The following is an 18,436-nucleotide window of genomic DNA, read 5'->3' on the forward strand; positions in this document are numbered from 1 at the left end:
AAAAGGAGAAAGCATGAAATAAAAAACACAAAATTGTAATAAATTAACATTTTTAAGCACCCATTATTGCCCACTTCACCGTTTTACCAAATTTGTCTATGCCTCTTTGACAACATGAGAAGATATTATTAAGTACATACAAAAATAACTTGATAGGAGTTCCTGTCGTAGCACAGTGGTTAACAAATCTGACTAAGAACCATGAGGTTGTATGTTCGATCCCTGGCCTTGCTCAGTGGGTTAACGATCCGGCGTTGCTGTGGTTGTGGTGTAGGCTGGCAGCTACAGCTGCGATTAGACCCCTAGCCTGGGAACCTCCATATGCCGCAGGAATGGCTCAAGAAAAGGCAAAAGGACAAATAATAATAATAATAATAATAATAACAACAACAACTTGATAGGCAAATAACTGCCCCCTCATCTTTCCTTCTAAAGCGATAACCTTCTGGAGTTCCTGTGTGGTGCAATGAGATTGGTGGCTTCTTGGAAGCACTGGGGTACAGGCACAATCCCTGGCCTGGCACAGTGGGTTAAGGATCCAGCATTGCAACAGCTGCAGCTTAGGTCGAAACTACAGCTTGGATCTGATCCCTGGCCAGGGAGCTTCATATGCTGTAGGGCAGCCAAAAAGGAAAAAGAAATTTTTAATAAAGCAATAACCTTCCACAGTACAAGTGTGGAAAGTGAGAAGAATGAAATTATGTACTTTTAAGTAGATTTTAAATATGTTTAGGAGTTCCCCAGGGACTCAGAGAGTTAAGGATCCAGCATTAACACTGCTGTGGCTCTGGTTACCACTGTAGTAAGGGTTCGATCTCTGGCTTGGAAACTTTCACATGCCATGGGCGTGGCCAAAAAAATAAGCAAATATTACATTTACAGAGTACTTATAACAATGTGGGCAATGCTTATTCCACAAAGTCCAAAAAAAACCAAAATTTAAAATTGTATAGGTCATGTTTTCTAAAATTTGTAAAAGTAAGCATAGAAAAAAAATACTGTATCTGTCATAATTTAATTTCTACATTACTAGAAATTTCTACATTATAGAAAAAAAATACTGAGCAAGGACAATTTAAAAAAATTCTTTCATTTTCATCTTGATATCAACATTTCTAGGCCCAGTAATTCGTCAAATGCAATTTCGGTAAAAACACTAGATGGCGCTCTAACAGTAACTAAAACTAGTTCTTCAGTAGTTGTGATGCTTGGGCCCTGCTTGTGAACGACCTGGAAAGTCTGTTGGAAGAGATTGCTGAACTCCACCTCTAGAATTTCTAAGCCTGTAGATACTACAGTTCTAACAACTCGCAGTGATGCCATTGCTGCTGGGACCCACACTTTGAGAACTACTGAGCTAAATAATTACATTTAATTATTACTGAGCTAAATAATTACATTTAATTATTTTGTATATGATGTATTTATATACATATATTTAATTAATATGTAATGTAATTTTTCATTTGTTTATTGTTTTATTATGTTACTTTATTTGAATTTTATATTTAATTTACTATCTGTAATAATTAATAATTACAGCTGCATGCTAATTTATAGTTACCTAGATTTATTAGGCACACCTGTTGTTATGTGGTATTTAATTCCACGCTAAAACAGGAAAAAGAAGCTATCTGTAGATTTGATTGCTAGAATGAGACGACAAATTTGGCTTAACTACTACCCACGACTAAGCAAAGCTGCTGAGAGTCTTCTCTCCAGAGAGAATATTGCTTCCTTTGAAGCTTCCTTATGAATTTCTAAATCTCATCTATAGAATAAACAAATAGCTGTTAATAAGAAAAGCAGGAATTTGAAGGCAATCTATTTTTGTAGCGTTTTTGGAGAAAGTGAAAGTATAAAAGCAGTCTCTGGCCCTTTCACTGTTCCCTTTTCTTCTGCCCCCTAACAGTACCCGAAATTATTGTCCATGAAGTTCTACCCATTTTAAGCCCTGTTCAAAGGAGAATCTCCATCACAGAATGGCAGTGATGGTCATCTTATAGCAAGTAACAAATAACAGCATAATGTGCTGGTTTTTAGAAAAAAGGCAGAAACTTTACAGATCTATTAATTTATTTGTTAAATGAGCTATTTCTTTATGAGATTTGCCTACTCTGTAGTCTGCATTTTCAAAGTTCTGTAGCAGTACATTTCTAAATATGCTAAAAGAAAAACAATAAAGGCAATGGTAATCCAATTTTTTTAATACTGTATCTGTCCTAATTTAATTTCTACATTACTAGATTCAAAGAACATGATAGGCAGGAAGGACAATAATATCCTTTTGTGATTTTCTGATGAGAAAACTATAAACTGTGCACAGTGCATTCTGAATGAAATAAATGGTCAGAATATAATAATTTGGCTTGTTTCCGGGGCAACTGATATATTAAGACCAAACTTTGAAACCAATGTGTAACTTTATGTTCTAAAAAAAGAATCAGTATCAAGATTTTGTAATTTTCCTTTTTTTTTTTTTAGATTTGGCAGTTCTTTTGGAGTGATAAAATTATTTTGAAACTTGAGAGCAGTAATGGTTGCACAACACTGTTAATGTATTAAATGTCACTGAACTGTTCAGCTGAAATGGTTAATTTTATGTTTTGTCAATTTCACCTAAAAAAAAAGGTGAAATCAAAACCTAAAACTAACAAGATGACCTTCACAATTTCCAAGTCCTTTTAACATTCTTGCTCCTGACATTTTACAACAGGAAAAGAACTTTTGAAAGGAACATGTTAGATTTCTTATGTATAAACCCCATGGGCAAATAATCTTTAATGCTCAGCTTTCAAAAGTTAATTTGATAGGTGGTCCCACCCACCTATTTCTTCATCTTCTCCCCCTTCTGTCTTAGAGACAGTCCCAGTCTGACTTCACACGTTACTTGCAATTCTAGGGAAAAACCTCAAAAATTTCTGAGTAAAATTTTACACATATTAGGGCTAAAAACCAGAGAGGTTAAAAGGTTACTTTTAACTAGATCAGATTCATATGGCTTGCATCTTCAAACAATAAATACCAGGTGGAGACATTGTTGGACCTCTTCTTGGGAATTTTTTTTTTTAAGAACATTAAAACTTCTAGCTTGGAGTTACCATCCTGGCTCAGGTCAGGGGTAATGAGTCCAATTAGTATCCATGAGTTCGATCCCTGGCCTTGCTCAGTGGGTTAAGGATCCAGCGTTGCTGTGAGCTGTGGGTATAGGTCGCAGATGTGGCTTGGATCTGGCATTGCTGTGGCTGTGGTGTAGGCCAACAGCTACAGCTCCTATTTGACCCTTAGCCTGGGAACTTCCATATGCCATGGGTGTGGCCTTAAAATGGAAACAAAACAAAACAAAACAAAAAACCCAATTACAACAACAAAAAGACTTCTAGCTAAACTGTGATTAAATCTACAATTTTTTAACCCAGCCACACTACCAAATGCATACAAATTAAAGACATTTTCAGACATGCAAATTTAAAAAATATTTTTCCCTCTCATTCATCCTGAGAAAGCTACTGAAGTACATGATCACATAAACTGAGAAAGTAAACTGTGATGATAAACTGAGAAAGTAAACTGTAATAGAGGGAGATGTGACCCAGGAAACAACAGAATCCATTACAGGAAAGAACTAAGGGACATCCCAGGATGAAGGTGAGCAATAAGCTTAAGAACAACTAGTCCAGATCGAAGCAGAAGGATAGTGGTCTCTATAAGGAATAACTGGATGAAAGGAATGAAGGAAAGAAGGAAGGTGAGAAGGAGGGAAGGACAGAGAGAGGAAGAGAGGGAGGAATGGAGGAAGGAAGGAGACGGGGGCGGAGAGGGAGAAAAAAAAGATGGAGGAAGAGAGCGAGAAAAAATTAATGTCTCCTAATATGTTTAAAATAATGTGAGATTTATAGTTCTGTCAGAATTTAGGGATAACTATTGATAATCAGAGAAAATTAAACAGATTAAAAAAGAAAATATAATCATTAATGCCTGGGAAAACAAAGGTTCTAGTGGAAAGGACATTTAATAATAATATAATATGTAGCTTACCTATGACTAATAAACACATAATCATGGAGTTTCCGTCGTGGCACAGTGAAATGAATCCAACTAGGAACCGTGAGGTTGCAGATTCAATCCCTGGCCTCGCTCACTGGGTTAAGGAGCCAGCGTTGCCCTGGGCTGTGGTGTAGTTTGCACACGCAGCTTGGATCCCAAGTTGTGGTGGCTGTGATGTAGGCCATCAGCTACAGCTCTGATTGGACCCCTAGCCTGGGAACCTCCACATGCCTCGGGTGTGGCCCTAAAAAGATCCAAAAAAAAAAAAAAATCAAGTAGAGAGTGCCTGTTGTGGCGCAGCAGAAACAAATCTGACTAGGATCCATGAGGATGCAGGTTCAATCCCTGGCCTTGCTCAGTGGGTTAAGGATCCGGTTTTGCCATGATCTGTGGTGCAGGTCGCAGATGCAGCTCAGCTCTGGTGTTGCTGTGGCTGTGGCATAGACCAGTAACTACAGTTCTGCTTTGACCCTCTAGCCTGGGAACCTCCATATGTCATGGGTGCAGCCCTAAAAAGCAAAAAAATAAAAATCAAGTGAAAGTACTACAGTATATTAAAATTTTTTCAGTGCTTAAAATGAAATGCTTATGAATACATAGATCTTTATTCACTTAAAGTTAAAATCTTATTTGAGCATTTGAACGGGACATAGTCTTAGAAAAGAAAGTGTGATTTAAAAAAAAAAAAATCTCTAAAAATCAGGAGTTCCCATCATGACGCAGCAGAAGCGAATCCCACTAGGAACCATGAGGTTGTGGGCTTGATCCCTGGCCTCACTCAGTGGGTTAAGGATCCGGCATTACTGTGAGCTGTGGTGTAGGCTGCAGACACAGCTGGGATCCAGCATTGCTGTGGCTGTGGTGTAGGCCGGCAGCTTTAGCTCCGATTACACCCCTAGCCTGGAAACCTCTGCATGCCTCCGAGGCGGCCCTAAAAAGCATAAAAAAATTAAAAACTCAAAAATCATAATTTCTACAACCATTGTTGAACTTTATCTTCTTAATCAGTAAGAAACTTTGTTACTAATTTCATTAAAGCTTAGAAGCCACTTTATGTGTTCTAAGCACTTCTTATTATTGATATAACTTTCTAATCAAAAATGCACTCTGGGAGTTCCCATCGTGGCGCAGTGGTTAACGAATCCGACTAGGAACCATGAGGTTGTGGGTTCGGTCCCTGCCCTTGCTCAGTGGGTTAACGATCCGGCGTTGCCGTGAGCTGTGGTGTAGGTTGCAGACGAGGCTCGGATCCCGTGTTGCTGTGGCTCTGGCGTAGGCCGGTGGCTACAGTTCCAATTCAACCCCTGGCCTGGGAACCTCCATATGCCGCGGGAGCAGCCCAAGAAATAGCAACAACAACAACAACAAAAAAAAAGACAAAAGACAAAAAAAATGCACTCTGTTTTAGGATAAAAATCATAAGCCGTCACTTCAGAGCTCACCAGTGAGAGAATGGTCTTACTTCTTACTATATGTTTACTTGAATAATGAGCCAACAACACAAAAATGGGCACCAGATCTGTAATTGAGATATTCTTCTAATTGAGTATGAAATTAGATTAAATGTCTTCTAATTTCAATCTCTCTCACAACATATTAGTTTCTCATTATTTTTTCATTTGTCCATATAACTCTATAAAACCTGAGTATTAAAACTGCATATTATTACTTATCAAGAAAACATTAATAAGTTAAAGATGGCAAATTGAGCACACCCTTATCTTCTCCCCATCTCAAGACTCCATTAAAATTAAAATTGTAGAGTTGAGGATTTCCCTGGTGACGTAGCAGGTTAAGGATCTGGCATTGTCACAGCTCTGGCTCTGTGGTGTGGGTTCAATCTTTGCTCCTACTAAGAATTTACACATGCCACAGGTGCAGCCATTAAAAAAAATTACAGAGTTGAGGAAACAAGTCCAGCTCCTAAATAATGAAAAAGCAAACATACCAAACTTTGAACGGTGTTTATGAGAGGAATACCCAGAAATGGGGACAATAGTAGGTTCACAGCCCCCTGTTGCCCATTACATAGCTAAAAATATAAAGGGTTAGCCATGCGGTATAGCTACTTGCTCTAAAAGAAAAATAATAATGGGTGTTCTTGTTATGGCTCAGCAGGTTAAGGACCTAATGATATTGTCTCTGTGAGGATGCAGTTTCAATTCCTGGCCTCTCTCAGTGGGTTAAGGACCCAGCGTTTCCATAAGCTGCAGCATAGCTCACAGATGCGACTGAGATCCAATGCCGCCCTGGCTGTGGAGTCGGCCTCAGAAGCAGCTCTGATCGGACCCCTAGCCTGGGAACTTCCCTATGCCTGGGATCAAACCCGCAAGCTCATGGTTCCTAGTCATATTTGCTAACCACTGAGCCGCAATGGGAACTCCCATTTAAATTTTTAATTTGCAAATCAGTAAAGTTCAGTTTTACTGAGATTAAAAAATGAAATGGCTCATATAAATTTTCTTTGGAAAGTTGCTACTATACTTCCAGTTCAAAAGATTTGATTTTTCCTGACAAAGTACCAAGTCAAATAACGCTAAATCTGTTTGAATGTGTCAAAGGCATTTCAAACACAGTACACATCTGCAGTAGTAACAATAGGCTTGTTTTCAAAGTCTGTGACTCTGTTTCTATTTTGTAAATAAGTTCATTTCATCATTTTTTTAGAGCCCACATATAAGTGATATCATAAGATGTTTGTCATGCTCTTTCTTCACTTAGTATCATAATATTAAGTCTATCTATGTTGCTGCAAATGGTATTATTTCATTCTTTTTTTACGGCTGAGAAATACTCTATTTTATATATGTACCACATCTTTTTTATCCCTTCAGCAGTTCCTTTGCCCTTTTTTAGGGTTTCTTTTTTTCTTTTTTTTTTTTTTGGTCTTTTTATCTTTTTAGGGCCACACTCTCAGCATACAGAGGTTCCCAGGCTAAGGGTCTAATCCCAGCTGCGTCTGCAACCTACACCACAGCTCACGGCAACCTCGGCTCCTCAACCCACTGAGCAAGACCAGGGATCAAACCCGCAACCTCATGGTTCCTAGTCAGACTCATTTCTACTGTGCCACGATGGGAACTCCCCTTTGCCCTTTTTTAATAAATGATTTTTATTTTTTCCATTACAGTTGATTTACACTGTTCTGTCAATTTTGGCTGTACAGCAAAGTGACCCAATCATACATGTATATACATTGTTTTTCTCATATTGTCTTTCATCATGTTCCACCACAAGTGGTTGGACATAGTTCCCTGTGCTATACGACAGGACCACATTGCCTATCCATTCTCAGTTTTCCTCTCCTTTGCCCATCTTTGAACCAGGTTTTTTTTGGTGTTGATTGATATAACTTAAAATTATGTCATATTCTCTGTTTCTGCCACTGTGGTTACTGTTTTAATGGTTATATAATAGTCCATTGAGTGGATGTATTATATTTCATTTTCATATTCTTTTGTCTCTCATTGCTTTTAACGTCAGTTCCAGACTGTAGGTTCTTATTGCATCATATTTCTATTTTACACATACACTCTTTCCCTAATTCAAGATACGTTAATGCACCATATTTCAAAGGAACACTTGTACCAGGATTACCCAGGAGTGTGTGTGTGTGTGTGTGTGTGTGTGTGTGTGTGTGTGTGTGTGTGTGTGTCTGTGTATGTAGCGAGAGGGCATGTTAAAAGTTTACATTTCCAGACCATGCTTTAGGCTTTTTAAATAAGAATGTGTGGGAACATTGCCTTCTTTAAAAATACATATTACTTGGGAAAACACTGCATGCCTTTAATAACGCTACTCTTTACCCTATCTCAAAGATATTTCCTTATTGATATATGTATATAGAGCCAGCTACATCATCATTTTAATGTCCACATAGTAGGACATTTAGATTATTTGTAATTATTCATGGTTAACAAACCGTGTTGCTTGTTTCCTTGTACCTGCATCTTTAAGTATTTTTCCTTTGGAAAAATCCCTAGATACGCAATTTCTGATCAAAAGTATGCATTCTATTTTTTTAATTTTTTTTGCTTTTTTAGGGCCACACCTGCAGCATATGGAGATTCCCAGGCTAGGGGTCTTATCAAAGCTACAGCTGCTGGCCTACACCACAGCCATGCAAGATCTGAGCCATGTCTGCGACCTACACCACAGCTCACAGCAACACCAGATCCTTAACCCACTGAGCGAGGCTAGGTATCGAACCCAAAAGCTCATGATTCCTAGTCGGACTAGTTTCTGCTGTGCCACGATGGGCACTCCAAAAGTATGCATTTTAAAAAGGAAATTTTGGGAATTACCCTTGTGGCACATTGGAAACAAATGAGACTAGTGACGATGAGGATTCAGGTTCGAACCCTGGCCTTGCGCAGTGGGTTAAGGACCTGGATGCCACGAGCTGTGGTGTAGCACACAGATTTGGTTTGGCTCCTGCATTGCTCTGGCTGTGGCGTAGGCCAGCAGCTGTAGCTCCAGTTACACCCCTAGCCTGGGAACCTTCATATGCTGCCCGCTCGGCCTTAAAAAGTAAAAAACAAAAAAAGATTTTGGTACTTGTTGCCAAATTGCCCTTCAGAGAGTTGTGTTCCCAATTTGTACTCACACCGAAAGGATCTTAGTGTCTAATTCTCCACTCTCTGGATTTTCTTATGCCCACACTGTTAAATTTTGATAATAAGTAATAAGTAGTATCTTCTTGTTTCGGGCTGGCAGCTGTAGCTCCAATTGGACCCCTAGCCTGGGAACTCCATATGCCACGGGTGCAGCTCTAAAAAGCAAAAAAAAATTATTCTCACCATAAAAAATGAAATAATTATGTGCTGTGACAGAGGTGTTAGCTAATGCTATGATGGTTATCATATTGCAAAATATGTGCAGCAAATCAACACATTGTACACCTTAAACCAACACGATATTATACATCAATTAAATCTTGATTTTTTTTTTTTTGCCTTTTTGCCTTTTCTAGGGCCGCATCCGCAGCATATGGAGGTTCCCAGGCTAGGGGTCGAATTAGAGCTGTAGCCACCGGCCTAAGCCAAAGCCACAGCAATGCGGGATCCGAGCAGTGTCTGCAACCTACACCACAGCTCACAGCAACGCCGGATCCTTAACCCACTGAGCAAGACCAGGTATGGAACCCGCAACCTCATGGTTCCTAGTCGTATTCCTTAACCACTGGGCCACGAAAGGAACTCCTAAATCTTGATTTTAAAAAAAAACAAGCAAAGGGACTTCCCCTCGTGGCTCAGTGGTTAAGGAATACGACTAGGAACCATGAGGTTGCGGGTTTGATCCCTGGCCTGGCTCAGTAGGTTAAGGATCCGGTGCTGCTGGTCGCAGACGTGGCTTGGATCTGGCATTGCTGTGGCTATAGCATAGGCTGACAGCCACAGCTCCGATTGGACCCCTATCCTGGGAACCTCCATGTGCCACGGGTGCGGCCCTAGAAAATGCAAAAAGACCTAAAAAAGAAAAAAAAAAAAAAACAGGCAAAGGACTTAACATACATTCCTTTAAAGAAGATATACTAATGGCCAATAAGCACATGGAAAGAGCTCAACATCATTAATCAACAGGAAAATATAAATCAGATCTACAGTGAGATACTGCTTCAGGTCTATTAAGACATTATCGGGGTTTTTAATGGAAAACAAGTGTTGGCTAAAAAGGTGGAAAAATTAGAACCCTCATACATTACTGATGGGAGTGCAACATGGTGCAGCCACTGGAAAAGTTTGGCAGTTCCGCCAAGATTTAAACATAGAATTACCCTTTGACCCCACAATTCCACTTCCAGGTATCTACCCTAGTTCAGTCATTTGAAATGCAGTAATTCCATGATAATAATTTCCATCACTTTTCACAATGCCTATAACTTAACAACTAAATCTGTATGAAGGTTTTTTTGTTAGCGATTTTTTTTTTTTTTTTTTGGCCAATCTGAACTAAGCCCCTCACATACATTGTCACAAGTGGATATCTAGAGTTATTCTCCAGTCAATATAAAATTAAATCCAAGAATCTTGAATGGTAGCTAAGCCTATCAAACTCTGCAGTGTTGCCAACTCTATTCCTTTCAAATGAAGCACGAAAGCACACAAGGCAGCTAAGTTAAAATTTCCACATTCTGATCACCTCTCATTGAATCTGCCACTAATTAGCTATGTGACCTTGGGCAAGTAACTCACGGCCAATAGTTTCCTGTCTGTGAATAAAGGGATTAGACTAGGTTTAATGTTTCTTCCAGTATTAAAACTCTGATTTATTAAAATTCCAGGGAAAAGCCCACCAAAATATTGCAAAATAAGTTTTGATTTGCTATAAAAGAACAAAGAAATGCCCCACACTGCTCCTAAACACACGCCCGTACCTCTCAATATTCTGCCTCTGAGAGTGGCATCGGGAAAGCTTTTGAGTGAAAGCTACCAATATTTGCCTTCCTTACCCAAATTAACTTAATAAAAACTATCACATAAAGGAGTTCCTGTTGTGGCTCAGGGGAAACAAATCTGACCAGTATCCATGAGGATAAAAGTTCGATCCCTGGCCTCGCTCATCAGGCTAAGGATCCAGCAATGCCATGAGCTGTGGTGTAGGTCACAGACACAGCTCAGATCCCACGTTGTGATGGCTGTGGTGTAGGCTGGCAGCTGTGGCTCTGACTCAGCCCCTAGCCTGGGAACTTCCACATGACTCAGGTGTGGCCCTAAAAAGACAAAAACAAACTAACAAAAAAAAACTGTCATTTAAAAGAACAGAATCTAGGGGTGGCATGGAGGAGAAGGCAACCAGAATCACAGGGGACATTTTCAAAGTAAAATGTCCATGGTTTTAAGTCAATGTTTTATGGTGTTATTGTCATGAATGACAATATATTTATAACTGGGTTGGAAGATAGATATTTTACTTCTTTTTTTCTTACTTGCCACTCACTGCATTAAATGGCAATGCTAAAGACCTAAGGTTAGAAAATAACTCATTTGGAAATCCACACTTTTTGAGAATAAAATCTATAATAATTCTGATCTCTTGGCTCATTTTAGCAATATGATAAATCATTTGAAAAGGCAATTTCATCTTTTTGAAAAGCCTACATTAATTCAAAGAAGCTGAAAATTAAATGTTAAATGAGGATATTTCACTTCCGAAATGTTGCAAAGAAAATGTAACCACAATTGTTCTTACCAAATACAAATTAACTTTCTAATAGATTCATTTCTTTTGCAGTCTTCTTTTCCCTTATCAAAAAACAAAAAAAGAAAAAAGCCCTCGTAGAATTTTTGATGGAACTACTTTAATCGCAATCAATTCCCATCAATGCCAAGCTTTTAAGCAATTGTGAAGAGATTTTTTTTTTCTCGCTTTTCAGGGCTGCACTTGGGGCACATGGAGATTCCCAGGCGAGGGGTCCAGTCGGAGCTACAGCTGCCGCCCTGTGCCACAGCCACATCAGCACCAACTAGGATGCAACCTACACCACGGCTCCAGCTCAAGGCAACGCTGGATCCTTAACCCACTGAGCAAGCCCAGGGATCAAACCCACAACCTCATGGTTCCTAGTCAGATTCCTTCCCACTGTACCACAAGGCAATCCCCAAGTGAGGAGAATTCTTAAAAGGAAGAGTATGTTAAGAGTAAGAACTTTCTGTAAATATTATCCTTCAAATGTACAGAAGAAAGGAATTAAAGAAAGACTTCAAAATTAAGATACATGCAACTAGAGATTCTCATACTAAGTGAAGTGAGAAAGAGAAAGAAAAATGCCACATGGTATCACTTACATGTAGAATCTAAAACACAGCACAAATCTAAAACATAGCACATATCTACAAAGTAGAAACAGACTCACAGACATATAGAAAATAGACTTGTGGTTGTCAAGGGGAAGGGTGGCAATGACTTCCTACTGTACAGCACAGGGAACTATACCCCAATCTCTTGGGATGGAATATGATGGAAGATAGTATGAGAAAAAGGATACACACACACACACACACACACACACACACACACACAAATGACTGGGTCACTATGCTGTACAGTATAAATTGACACAACATGGAAAATCAACTATATTATAATAAAAATAAAGTAAAATTAAAAAGAAACGGGAGTTTCCACTGTGGCTCAGGGGAAATGAATGCAACTTGTATCTATAAGGATGCATGTTCAATCCCAGGCCTTGCTCAGTGAGTCAAGGATCCAGAGTTGCCATGAGCTGTGGTGTGGGTTGCAGTGGCTGTGACCTAGGCCAGCAGCTGTAGCTCCAGTTCCACCCCTAGCCTGGGAACTTCCATATGCTGCAGGTGAGATCCTAAAAAGAGAAAAGAAAAAAAAAATCAAGATACAGTAAAATACTAAGATTAAATTATAGCTTGTCTCAGCACACAGGTAGAATCTAAGAACAACATTTAAAGAAAAACTCTCTTCTGAGATGGCATCTACTGGAAAAGTGCAGGTAACTTTATACATATGATAAAAAATCATGCCTTTGAATGTCGGGAATAACTTTGCTCCCATACAGTATTCATAAGGAATTGAGACCACCCGTGTAGCTCTGCCAAATTAAAAACAAACAAAAAGGGGTAAAATTTCTAAAAAGCAAAATCTTAAGTTAGATAAAACTTATTCTTACATTTCTCAAGTATTTTACTCCCTTTCCACAATTAAATCAGTTTAGACACTTAGCACCTTCATTTAGTTAAGAGAAATGGTATTGAAAAAAATCTCAAGAAAATTCCCAAACTACCAAATGAGGTCACTTAACATACGGACTTCCAAAAAGCAAGGATTTGCCTTCCTGCCTTCGTTTGAAATCTAACGTTGCGATGGATGGTCAGATTTCTAGGAACACTTCCAGAAATTTAACTAGTAAAAAGCCACCTGATGTTTTTCGCAAACTGTCCATCCGCAATAGAACCTGATGCCTGTGGGGAGCCACTTGCTGCGTTTAGAAGTACCCTTGCGCCCTGGAATCCGCGGGGCATCCTCCGGCCGCACACCATGCCGTAGCTCTCTGAGGTGGGCGACAGTGGTACACACAACTACGTGTTCTGAGAACTTTAACAATGACGCAAATAAGCATTTAGAGCATCAGCTACACTTAAAGGTGGGGCGGGTAGTGGCATTTAAAGGTTAAATGCAGACCTAATGCGCCGAACTTTGTTCTCAAATCACCTCCAAGGCTCCCCATCACTTGAGAAAGCCGAGACCACGCTCAGGGGGCGCGGTTTCTTCCTTAGGGTTCAGCAAGGAGAGGGCAATTGAGGAGACAAGAATGAGAGATTACTGGGTGAGCACGATCCTCAAAGAGGCGAGCGCATAGGCAGCTGCCAGATTCCTTACGCCTTCCCTCACGCTTTCCTCTCTTGACGCAGCAAGAGAGCTCAACGCGGGAAACGCTCAACCTCTGACCCAAATGCAGAAATTTTCCAGAGTGCGGGCCCGCAGCACTGAATGAGACGTATCTTAGTTTCACAGCTTTCCGAGTGATCTAATGAGGAAGCGGGAGGGCAAAAACCAAGTAAGCGACCAGAAGCCAAGTGTGGTTGCGATTTTCAGAGAGCAGGTAAGGGAAGGGTTTCTAAAACCCTCTTTTAAAGGCTTTTACCTAAACTGCTAAACGGAGTTTTTATTATTTCTTTACTTTCAATAGGTAGCCCCGCAACTCAAGCAGGCAACCTAGTCTCCTCTCACAGAGCAGACCTCTGCGCGGTTCTAGGCCCCGCCTACTTGTGGGTTTGCTGCGCCTGCGCACCACTGTTTCTGTACTAAAGTATCTCCGCCTTCATTTCTTGTCGTAGCAGCGATGGCCGAGTGGTTAAGGCGTTGGACTTGAAATCCAATGGGGTCTCCCCGCGCAGGTTCGAACCCTGCTCGCTGCGGAAATGCCAGGCTACCTGGTGGTTGCCTCTTTTGCATCCTCCAGATACAGACTTCACTCTTTCCCTGATTGCAGAGTTTAGTGTGTTACAGAAAAGTCAATACATGTCAAGGCTGCTGTTATGCGATAAGTCCTCCTTTATCCTAATTAGTAAGCTGATAGTTTTAGAATCTGGTTCCTCAACATGAAGAGCAAGTTTGCAAAATAAAAATAATATAAATATTTGCAGAAATTTTCAACCAATCACAGCCTGAACAAGCTATCATCTCATTAAAGCTGATGTCAGGGCTAATGCTACCTCACCTTCCATCTCAGAATCACCTTCAAGAGTTCCCCCACCACATCCAAAAAGTGGTGTGATATTCGAGATAATAAAACCTTTGAAAAGTTCAACTTCTAAATCACAATAGATAGACCCACATAATGAAACACTTTTCCTGTAGTCACAATTGTATTAATTTTACAATTTTAGTATTCTGTATTAATTTTACCAAAGACATGGGAAGACTTTCCAGATGCATTGCCAAATGCAAAAAGTTGGACAGGGTAGAAAACAATATGTACTATGATCACATTTTTGTTGAACAAATCATGTATAAAATCTCTTAATCATTTAAGCGGCAAGATTGACAGAAAAAGAGAGAGTAAATGGGGACTGGAAAGAAATAATCAAAATGTTAGCAGTAATTATTATCTCTAGATGGTAGGATTTTTTTTTTTGTCTTTTTTGTTGTTGTTGCTATTTCTTGGGCCGCTCCCGCAGCATATGGTGGTTCCCAGACCAGGGGTTGAATCGGAGCTGTTGCCACCAGCCTACGCCAGAGCCACAGCAACGCGGGATCCGAGCCGCGTCTGCAACCTACACCACAGCTCACGGCAACGCTGGACCGTTAACCCACTGAGCAAGGGCAGGGACCGAACCCACAACCTCACGGCTCCTAGTCGGATTCGTTAACCACTGCGCCACGATGGGAACTCCGAGATGATAGGATTTTAATTTGCTTCACAGATAGTTTTTGCTTAACTGAGTTTTCTCAAATGTGTATATGGATCCTGTAATTTTTTTAATAATAAAAGGAAATTGTGATGTTAGTCTTTGAGACCCTGCGCATTCCCTTTCTGCTCCCTCCCACCCCATGCTTTCCAGGTATTCTTACTGAGTTCCCTAACATCTCAGGACTAGGAATAGTTTTCAAGGGTACTTGAATTAGATTCCATCCATTCTATTTGAGACTTGACTGAACACATATATCACCACATTCACATCTTCAATCCATCTTCTCTGCCCAACCCCCTCTTCTTCTGCCCCCATTTGAGTCACTTATAAATGACTGTATTAGTTTCCTAACTGGTCTCCTTCCCTCTTTCAGTCAGGATCACATCCAGCTGCAAATAACCGAAAACCCAACCTTAGTGGCTTAAACACATAAGGGATTTGTCTCAGGAAACCTGGGAATAGCGATTCTCAGATGAAACAGGGAACAGGGATCTTTCCAGCTTTCTAATCTTTTGTTTTTAATGCATAAGCCTCATCCCCTGCTTGTTGTCTCATTGTCCTAAGATGGTTGCCAAACCTCCAGACCTCGCATCTGTATTCAGATGCAAAAGAGAAAGACAAAAACCCTCAGTTCAAATCTCATTTGCTTGAACTGTGTAACATGACTACCACTACCTACGAGGAATTCTAGTGAAAGTAAGTGGTTTGTAGCTACCATTTCAAAACTGGAATTCTGTTGGTAAGGAAGAGAGATGGATGAATACTAAGTGGGCAACAAACTGTATCTGCCACACTTTTCTTACAGGAAAGTCAAAAACTTATAGGCATATGGCCTTCACAGTAAGTCTCCTGTTTGCCTTCCCAGCCTTCACTCCCTTCTCTCCCATCTCCTTTTAAGTTATTAGAAGTCCTCCCAGCACTATATGATGGCTCATGCCTTGGAAACTTTTTACATGTCCACATACAATGACCTGTATGTAATCCTTCTCTTGCCTTCACTCTTTCTCCCTTCTTTAGGAGAAGAGGCCTGCCCCTCCTCTGAATTCCCCCCCTATCTAGGGGACCTGCTCTCCTTTTGAATCTATTTTTGTTGTTGTTGTTTTTGTTGTTGTTGTTGCTGTTGTTGTCTTTTCAGGGCCGCAACTGCAGCATATGGAGGTTCCCAGGCTAAGGATCAAATTGGAGCTACAGCTGCCAGCCTGCTCCAGAGCAATAGCAACACCAGATCCGAGCTGCATCTGCAACCTACACCACAGCTCATGGCAACACCGGATCCTTAATCCACTGAGCAAGGCCAGGGATCAAACCCACAACCTCATGGTTCCTAGTCAGATTCCTTTCTGCTGCACCATGACGGAAACTTCCGTCATGGAATCTAGATGTGAGACAATGGTCCATACTTGCCCCCACACCCCTAGTCTTAAAAAGACGCACATAGTTGCTTCCCAGACTCCCTTGCAGCTAAGGAGGTAGCATGCGACCTTCACCCGACCAATCAGATGTGCCCGCCCCCAACTTTCTATAGGAGCTATTAAGGCAAAGAAGCAGGAAGGGTAAGGATCTAACCTGGTGGTGAATAGAGGCCACAGTGACAGCTGCAGGTCTTGCTAAGTGTAGCAGCTCCAGGGCTGCAATTGGGGTTTGCAGTTCTTCAGCAGCAGCCACTGTAGTGTCTATCCCTAACTAGTTTCGTGGCATCATTCTGCCTTGATCTTGGACTTTGCCTAGCCTAACTTATTCCTATCCCATCTTCCAAAAGTCACTTTGCAGCCTTCCTGGCAAGTCTATAGACTATTTCATATCCTTCCAGTAAGTTTTCTGCCTAAATCAGCCTCAGTCAATTTCTGTTCTTCAGAATACCAGCTATCGCTTCCCACTTCACCCCACCATTACTTGCTGGGAAAACTCGTGTTCCTTAACTATCACTTTCCGGGTAAAGCATTCCTGCAATTTCCCAGGCTGACCCAGAAGCCCCTTTTCTATTTTTTTATTCCCTATTACAGCAAGGCTCACATTGAACTATTTCTGTCTGTTTACCTCTCTTACCACTAAATGGTACATTTCCTGTGAACATAAAAAGTGACCATGTCTCTTTGCACCCCTGCCTAGCACAGAAAAGGTACTCCATAAATCTTTAACAAAGGGATGAATAAATATATGATCAGCACACAAATCCATACTCCATCCCTAGAATACCCTGAAAAAAAAGTGTTGGGGGCAAGGGGAGGAAGCCAACTTGCTATCTTTCTTTTCAAGGTCATTAACCTTTGCCTTAGTATGAGTCATTTTTTTATTATTATTGGAGCATAGCTGATTTACAATGCTGTGTTAGTTTCATATACACTATCCTCCTCCCCTCCTTCCCTTTCCATCGCCTACCCTTTCCTAATTTTTCCCTTGCCTTCTTATTTTTCTTCTGTTCCCTTGTCTTCTAGCAGACTGAACTAGGACACAAGCGTGTACAGACCTCATTCTCTGCAGTCAACCCCTAGACTCTTCTCGCTAAGAGTGGTTCTGTTTTACCCTAGCCACTATATAACACCATGTCTGCTCTCTGCATGGAGAGCAAAGGAAAAGCCATAGTTTGTTAGAGTGGAGATGTGGAAGAGGTTCTGCAATGCACTCCCCAGAGGGCACAACCTCCACTCCTCTCTCCACCTTGGTCATCATCCAAATCCCCCAGCCCCTCCACCCTCCTGTGTATCCCCTAAGCCTGCCTTTTCTGACCCAACTTTACATGGTGTATGATCTTGAGGATTTTCCCCAGCTTTTTCACTCTTTCACAGGGCAATTCAGCCTTGTCTCTGTGCTTTGGCATCAGTGTGCCCAGCAATCAGAATCCCCCTTAGAAAGCAAGGGAGATTATAAATATATCCATGTCTCCTCACCAAATATTTCCTACACACTTCTATTAATAGAAGATAAATCCTGCAACTTCTGAGTTCCTGTCATGGCTCAGCAGTTAACAAACCCAACTAAGATCCATGAGGATACAGGTTTGATCCCTGGCCCTGCTCAGTGGGTTAAGGATCTGGTGTTGCTGTGAGCTGTGGTATAGGTTATAGGCATGGCTCAGATTCTGCGTGGCTGTGGCTGTGGTATAGGCCAGCACCTGTAGCTCTGATTCAACCCCTAGCCTGGGAACCTCCATGTAAAAAAATTTTGCAACTTCACAACCAAAGTTCAAAGATTTTTTTTTTTTTAACCTTTGTTTTTTGGCTACGGCCATGGTATGTTGAAGTTCCCAGGCCAGGGAATCGAACCTGAGTCACAGCAGCAACAACAGACAAAACCAGATCCTTAACCCACTAAGCCACCAGGGAAATTCAATCAACCAATAAAAATAAAAGTAGCGAGACCAAAGGGAGTTTTTTATAAATTGTAAGTAAATGCTGAACTCATTATCATCCCTCCCCTTCAGGTTCTTCCAGTTTGCAGCATCTCCACGCACAGAACAGTACACACCCACTTGAAATCATCCTGACACTATTATTCCTCATCTC

General features: G+C 40.7%; 1 non-coding gene across 1 annotated transcript; it reads left to right on the forward strand.

Annotated features, from left to right (window-relative positions):
* The first annotated feature begins 13,855 nt into the window (after positions 1-13,855).
* On the forward strand, positions 13,856-13,937 carry TRNAS-UGA (transfer RNA serine (anticodon UGA)). Its single transcript has one exon. It is a non-coding gene; the product is annotated as a tRNA-Ser (tRNA).
* The last annotated feature ends 4,499 nt before the right edge of the window (positions 13,938-18,436 follow it).

Source organism: Phacochoerus africanus, chromosome 15 (genome assembly GCF_016906955.1).
Source record: "Phacochoerus africanus isolate WHEZ1 chromosome 15, ROS_Pafr_v1, whole genome shotgun sequence".
Lineage (NCBI taxonomy): Eukaryota > Metazoa > Chordata > Mammalia > Artiodactyla > Suidae > Phacochoerus > Phacochoerus africanus.